At 46.8% G+C, this 7,825-nt stretch overlaps 1 protein-coding gene across 1 annotated transcript in view; it reads right to left on the bottom strand.

The window, feature by feature from the left end:
• Positions 1 to 200: 200 nt before the first annotated feature.
• The window catches only part of LOC119435216 (E3 ubiquitin-protein ligase DTX4-like), a 62,276-nt gene continuing 54,651 nt past the window's right edge, over positions 201 to 7,825 (bottom strand). Inside the window, exon 13 of the mRNA XM_049659747.1 lies at positions 201 to 463. The gene's annotated coding sequence lies outside the window, so the exon portion shown is untranslated. The remainder of the gene's footprint in view (positions 464 to 7,825) is intronic.

Raw genomic sequence — 7,825 nt, 5'->3', positions numbered from 1 at the left:
AGTCAAGAAAAGTATATCAGCCTGCTGCTCAACTTTCAAAGGTGCTGATCTACTGGCAGAGGGTAAAGAAAGGCACAGCGTATGCCAACATTTCTAGAACAGCTGGAGCTTTAGCATTTCTGCATGGTACATCACTGTCAGTGTGAGAACAAATTGGCTGTTAGTAAGAGACGAGCAGATGCCTGTCAGTTGCAATTTCCACAACACCTCTTTATTGCAGATGAGAGGTAAGAATTCTGAACAAATTTGTACCTTCTGTCTCAATGATAACCATACAAGACAGCAGCAAAGACTCCAAACAGATCACTTCAGTTTTTGCATGTACATCTCGCATGTGCAACAGCCATTATAGTCAAAGCATTAAAAACCATCAACTAAAATAAAATTTATAACAGTATGATCCGTGATGTCCGTAGACGATGCAGCAGGACATTCGCAGACAAGCGCTGTATGCTGGCCTCTCCTGAAAAACACACAAAAGTAACAACAAAGATATTGGTAGGTTTCTTTGAAATGCATTCAGGGCAACTAGTGTGGTTATGCATTAACAAAGCACACCCAGGCGCTAAATTAACATGCATTACATAATGCAAACTCAGTGCTAAGTTTCTGTATCTACAGTTTTAAATGCTATAAGCGCTATTTTATAAGTCGTTAATTCTATATATCAAAAGGTAATTTGAGGGTAGCGACCTCAGTATTATATGATTCATTAGTTTTATATATCAAAACGTAATTTGAGGGTAGCGACCTTGTAACATGAGATGAAATTGCCACACTGGACTGATCCATCAGCACGTTTATACACAGACGAAGCTCCTTGGATGATTACGGCGGCTGCTCTAGCTTTCGCTTCAGGGTCTTGCTGCCATTGCCAGCGTGCTGCTGCTTCTCATGCTCGTAGCTCGGGGTTAGCTTTGCGGCATTGCCATTGGGCTGCCACGTCTCGTTCTTGAAGTATAGGATCAGAGTCACCGCGGCAGCGGCATTTGTGCTTATGCTCGCACTCCTCCATACTGCAGTGCTAAGTGTAGCAATAGCAGCGCGGCGCCGGCGCAACCCTTGCGCGCGGTTGATACGAGTGCTGCGTGCGCTCTGCGAATGGTTCTGCGCATGACGTTGTGCGCTTGCACGGAGAGGTGTTTCGGAGCGGCGCCGGCGCAACACCTGTGTGCAGTCGGTATGCACGCTGCGTGCGCGACGGCGAGCTACGGCGACGACGGCGACAATGGACATCGTGAGAGCCTAAGGAGCTTCGCTCCTAAAAACAAAGCTGACGCTGCTACTTTCTGCACTGTAATGAATTCCGGTCAAATCCGCTTCACTGTAATGAATTCTGGACAAATCAACCTCGAAAACCACAAGTGAACTGTGGAAGAGCGAAATTGTCATGCCTTAGCAGACAGCCATGAGTGACATGGAATTCATGCCTCACCATCATGCAAACATGATGCAAGCGTCTTTATCGAGCTGTGATCTCGCTGAAACGCTGTGGATTCTCATGCTGGCATCGTTTGGGTGCAGCGCATGGGCTGATCACACTAGCTCAACAATGCCGATCACCTTGCTCAAGGTCAATACGCTGTGAACACATTGATGTGTCACTGACAGTGTCCTAAATGAGAGGAAAAAAAGAGTGACTTTGGCTCCCACCTCACCGCTACTGCATGAGGCCACAACAGAATGGCAGCAAGCAACCAAGCAAATGCACAAAAGAGAAGGAAAAGTGGGATATGCGGCCGCGCATGGCTTCTGGGTCAGCTAGTAAGCTGCTGCAGGGTGCAAAGCGAGTGGAGGTGACGCTGCCCCATTGCCTTTTGCCTGGTATTTTCTATGTGAAAATTTCGAGATATTATCCAGAGAGCGGTGGAAGAACCTTTCGAGATAAGAGGTGAGAACAGATGGGTTGACACCAGAACCAGGAAAAAATTTTGAAATAGCCCATATTTCGAGATATCAGAGTTAAAGTTAACGAGGGTTTACTGTAGTTATCGCATTTTCTGCCACAGTTAACAGTGATGAGCTAGCTCAGTGGCAGGCCTCAATATACCGGGAAAGCGTGGCCCTGGTGTACCTTCCACTTAGTATGCACAAGAAGATCCTTTTTCTTTCATTCTTTTTCATTCTTCCTTGGTGATTGCCGTCAATAGGGCAGCACCAGCAAGGTGGAAGTGATGTGGGAAAGTGCACCTCAAAGTCTTCACGCAGACAGCGTGCCGTTATCGAGAAAGGAAAGAAAAGTGCACCAGGACGCTCCTTCGATTAAAGAACAAAAACAAAACGTGGGCATCTTGCACTAGTGGTACAAGGCTGGAGTAAACAGCTGGGCTGGTGATCGACCTAGCTTCTTCCAGGTTTAGCTAGGTTTGGCTAAGTTTTGCTGGCAAATGCTAAGTGCTGCTCGGCACGGTATTCCGAATCAGCTCGCTGCCCATACACAGATTCTCGCTTGGCTGCACGACGCGCTTCAAGATGAGCGGCTTCTTCTTCGGGTGTCCAGATCTTCTTTGGTCAGCCCATGTCAAGGCTACACGTACTCGCCAGAGTCAACGAGAGTTCTGCCGCCGTCACGGTGGCTCCGAGCTTTATGCCCCAGGTGACGTCACGGCCAAAGTGCACCTCCACACTTTTCGGGGCGTGGCTGGTCGAAACTTGCCGAGCTGACGCCAGAGGCACCGGCTGCAGTCAGGGACACAGCGCGTGTTCAGAGCGAACGTGTGGAAACAGCAAAATGCGGATGGCATCGGCGACAGCTCTGCGCCTTGCCTCGTTGGTGCTGATACAATCTTTCTCTCTCGCTCTCATTTTCTGTCTCTCTCCGGAGAATAGCGCACGCCATGCGCATGCTCTCCTTAATGTCCCATGTCAAGGCAACATGTGCACTGCACGGAGAGGAGGCGAAGCACACACCGCTCCGCAAGGTGGTTGCTAGGCAACGCTTTCGCTCGGCGAGGGTTTTTTTTTATTCAGCAAACACATTACACCCGGCTTAAACAGCTCAGCTGTTAAAGAAAGGGAGATTTCGACATGAGTGCACTAACAGTATTAACGGACACTTAACTGGAAACTTTGGTAAGGTAACACTCCAATATTTGGAGCATGTGTTTAAAGCTTGGCACATGCATGTGTACCAAGAATCACATCTCACTACTTAGACTAATGACAGCTGACGCTGCTGTTCAGTGCCACAGTGTGCACACAGCCTCCCGACTGGTCTTGTGCCCTTTCGAGCTGTAGGAGCTGCCACGTACTGCCACCAGTGGTGCAGCATCCTTAGTGGGCGCGTGGGTGGCCACATGTGTTCGTGTCAAAGATCCCAAGGTGGAAAGCAGTTCACTGCAACCAAATTCTAGGAGTTTGTTTGCTAACAGAACTTGACCAGACCAGTGGGAAATTTGTATCACTTCAAAATTCATTTGAGTCGTGACCATTTCACTGAGATTATAGTGTATTTCTTTTTATTTATGCTATTCCTTCACTTCTGAAAGTAAACACATGGTAGTCGCACTTCTTCTGTTCTGGTAAGTGTCTTTCACTGCGTTAGCTTGCAGCGCTGGTCTAAGATGCAGCTCACAAGGGTATGGAACGTCTTGCTCAAATCATAGGATGTCTTGATAGATGCAATTTCATATGAACGCATACGGTAAAACCTCGTTTTACCGCACCCGCTTAATGTGCAATTCCGGTTTAAATAGAGTCATAATGAGTCCCTCGTTCTGTTGTCATTGAACCCAATGTATTGGCTGACCACTGTAGGCGCTTAACACATGCCAAACAAACAGCGTGTAGTATTGTAGTGTAGATAGTATGTAGGAATGTCATGCACGCAAACTCAAGATGCTCACGGCCTTGTCAAGTTTGAGGACGCCGTCGTTGCTGCAAGACCGCAACGGCGGCAAGTGAAAATCACAGATTTCGTGCTGCCTGCTTGCAAATGAAACTTGTCTTCTCGCGTGTGTTTGAGTAAGAATTAAAGTTTTTTTTGTCCGGTAAGTCAATAGCCACTCATCTGCCTACTTGATCCATGTTCCCTGCCAACTACATATTAACGAGGTTTTACTGAAGTACTGTTTGCAGACATTTACATTAAACTTAAAAAGAAATATTACCAGTGCTTGATACATCTCCAAAATATCCAGACATTGCAGGCTGGTCAGAAAGAGAACTGGTCACAATTTTAAAAAGGCATAGCCCTTCATCATAATTTGTTAAAGGCCAACTGAAGTAAAATTGCAATCCATTCGTGGTTCAGTAAGGTGTGCTAACTTCATCTAGTTCATGGGTTCTCAAAGTGGGCTCTGCGAGCCATGGATAAATATTTCCTCGTTCTGCACTCGCCAAGTCCGCATCGCCATAGTCATCAGCGGCAATCGTACGTGATAGCAACGCTGGAATGCTTTGTGCCTAATTGTGCCTTTAAAGAGTTTATTCTTGTGCTTATCACTGCACATAACACCACACTGGCGACTGGCCACGTGCCTTCATAACTGCGCAGTCGCCATCCATGATTGCGTCAATACCCACCCCGGTTACATTTGCAGCGGTTGCGGCATACAGTAGTTTCATTTTGACTCAGTGCGCAGGTCGGCCACGTGCCTTCAAAAATGTGTAGTCGCCGTTTATGTACACGGCGATAGCAACCGCGGCTTCGTCCCCAGTTGTTGCAACAAACGGCAGTTTCATTTTGTCTTGGTGCGTGCGTCAGCCACCTGCTTTCAGAACTGCAAGGTCACCGTCGATAGTGGCCGTGGTTTCGTCTGCAGAGATTGCGGCAAACAGTAGTTTCGATTTGACTCAGAGCAAAGATGTAGAGGATGAAGTGCACCGTCTACATCGCAATGGACGGACAATTTGTTAGCGACCAGCTCACTGGCCAAAAATGTTCAAGCAGATACTCCTCTAGGAGTTGTCTAAGTATGCGTAAGCATTGTGCCACTTGCTCATTACCACGAAGCCGGGTGTCATTATCAGTGTTATGACACTTTATCCGGCCACTACAGACAGCGCTGCGGCGACAGACTGGTCAGGACGTAGGAGCAAGGTGCATTGATAACGCACGCAAAGAACTGCAGCTGGCAGCGCCATGTGCACTGATGACGTTCCGATCATCATAAGCAGTTATCGCTCTTTAGCTCCTTGTCCATCCATGCCGAACCATTATGAACCGTGATCAAATGACTCCGGCGGCAGCACGGTCCGATCAAATGTACTCTGGCATGGCAGCGCAACGTATCTTAAAATCGATCTGCGAAGCGGACAGACAGTGCCAACTGTTGAAACAGCCGCGCGCTGTTTTCGACGCTTCATTTGTGTTGAAGCGCCAGGTGGCACGAGGATAAAGTCGCTCGCTGCTGCAGGCTCCATCTTGAAAGCGATCGTCTTATGTGAGGGACGGACGGACTGACGCACGGACAGTTTTCTCGTTGGGAAAGCATTGAAATGCTTATGCATTTAAAGATAATGTGCGCACGGTAGTGAAAATCGTGCTTCAGCTGGAGAGGCGCGTCGTGGCCGCTCTGCGAAGGAAGTCACGAGGCCTTCGCCGCTGCGAGCACTAATCAGATACAAGATGACGAGAATTGCAGTTTCCGTACTGCTTTTGTGCAAAATAGAAACAGGATTTGCCGATTCATTCAGTGGGCAAGTGAGCGCTGCAGCTATGCGGATTCGTTAACCTCTTTTGTGCTTTCTGGTGCAGATCTTATCCGCCAGAACGACTGCATGTTCATATGAAGAGCCACAAGCCTCGACAAATCTACTGGACATGCACACGACTTCCCTGCAGCGTTGCCCTGCCTCTGACGCACTGATCTGAAGCTCGGATGCTTTTCTACCGAATCCCTTTCTGCCAGCGGCAGCCTCATCGACGCTATCATCAGGCTTTCATCCGCAGCTACTTAAGAGCGAGTCGACTGCGTGGTCCTTCGGTGGGCATGTGAGTGTGGCAGCTATGCAGATCCGTCAACCTTTATTGTGCTTTCTGGTGCAGGTTAGTCCCATTTCATCATTGTACTCTAAGGACACAAGCGATGTGAACCTGCTGCTGTTTCCATGCTCACGTGTACTTTTTGACATTCCGTGTGAATGCTATGATGTTACCAAGTTGCTGTGTTGGGGGGAGACATTGAGTTGAACTCCGGTCCTCTAAAGGAGGATCCAAGTAAAAACAGTAGCGACTCTGTGGCGCTATTAAAATCCCTTAATGCGAAAATCGACAGAAATCACGCCGAGGTTCTATCGCAACTTAAGGAAATGAGAGAAATTCAATTGAATTTACAAAAGCAAGTAACTGACATTAATAATATCGTCTCATCACCGTCGAAGAAAAAATGGCTGTTTCAGAAGGTTGTGCTGGAGTCATTAACTTCAATTTGGTATCAACTGCTGTACGCACTGGTACTGCCATTAATCAACGCTTAGACGAGTTTGAAGACTGATCCCGGTGCGAAAACCTATTCTTTTATGGGCTGGATGACAAACAGTCCGAGTCGTTGGCTGAGTAAGAGAGAATCTTGCACAATCTACTGACATCAACGCTTGAACTTTAGCTCACGGATGAAGCTATTTCTCGTGCTCACAGGTTAGGGAAATATCTGCCAAATAAACGCCACCACATTATCGCCCAGTTTTCGAGCTTTAAGGTGAAGGATTCAATTTTCATGGCTAGATTGAAACTAAAGGCAGCCGGCATCAGTGTTACAGAAGATTATTGCAGTTCCACTCGTACACCTCGTCGGAATTTGGGAAGGCTGACAGTAAATGCTACTTAGTTGTGCTGCAGTCATTAACTCCGATTTAGTACGAAAACAGAAAAATCCTGTTATAAATAACCTCTATTCATTACTCTGCAATATGTATGCTTCTAATCAACAGCTTGTAATATGTTGGGTGCCTGGGCACAGGTATATAGAGGGTAACGAGCTTGCCGACAAAATGGCAACTTCCATAGCAACAAAACCTAGCAATTTTTCCATACCCGTTCCTGCCACAGACTTAAAGCCATTCTACGCAAAAAACTCAGAAACTATTGGCAACACTTATGGGATGAACAAACACTGAACAAACTCCATGTAATTAAGCCCCTTTTGGGCAACTGGCCATCATTAACAAAGTCACGACACACTGAAGTTCTCTTTTGCCGCCTTAGAATAGGACATACATATGGTACACATTTATACATTTTAACTGGTGCTAAACCTCCCCTCTGTGGCAGATGTGGGGAAAGGCTGACCGTACTCCACGTCTTACTGGAGTGTCGGGAAGCCGAAACAGAGAAGGAAACATTTCCCTGTAGCATACCACTATCATATCCCTCTTCATCCTATGATGTTTGTTGGTGAAGAACCTCTTTTTAACGCCAAAGAAGCAGTTCTCCGTTTCTTGAACGATGTTGTACTACACGTTATTAGCCCAATAAGTTCGTAGCGCATCCTCTCTCCAGAGGATGCTGCTGTGATAGTTTATTTTTATAGCACGTGCCTCCAGGCCCTTGTGTTTCAAGGGCTTTGTTTAGGCACTTGTGCTTCTGGCCAATTCTTGCCTCTGTTATATTTTGTAAGTCGTATCATTCTCCCTCAATGCATTCTTCATTTTCATAGCACACCTCATTAGCCATTGCCATGATCTTAATACATGTATGTTTTACGCACTTTACAGCGACTATTTTAGGCCCCTTTACAGCCACGCCTCATTTATTTCTCAGAATTCATCGCTCCACTGCAAGCTCACAAACACTGGCATGGCGCTCTTTGGCCATACTTGGCCCTTGCGCCATTAAACACCATACATCATCATCAACTCTGATTTAGTATTAACTGCTGTACGC

This window comes from Dermacentor silvarum, unplaced genomic scaffold, assembly GCF_013339745.2.
Source record: "Dermacentor silvarum isolate Dsil-2018 unplaced genomic scaffold, BIME_Dsil_1.4 Seq536, whole genome shotgun sequence".
In the NCBI taxonomy this organism is placed as follows: Eukaryota; Metazoa; Arthropoda; class Arachnida; order Ixodida; family Ixodidae; genus Dermacentor; species Dermacentor silvarum.
The sequence above is the reverse complement of the archived record's forward strand: the minus strand, read 5'-3'. Positions and strand labels throughout refer to the sequence as shown.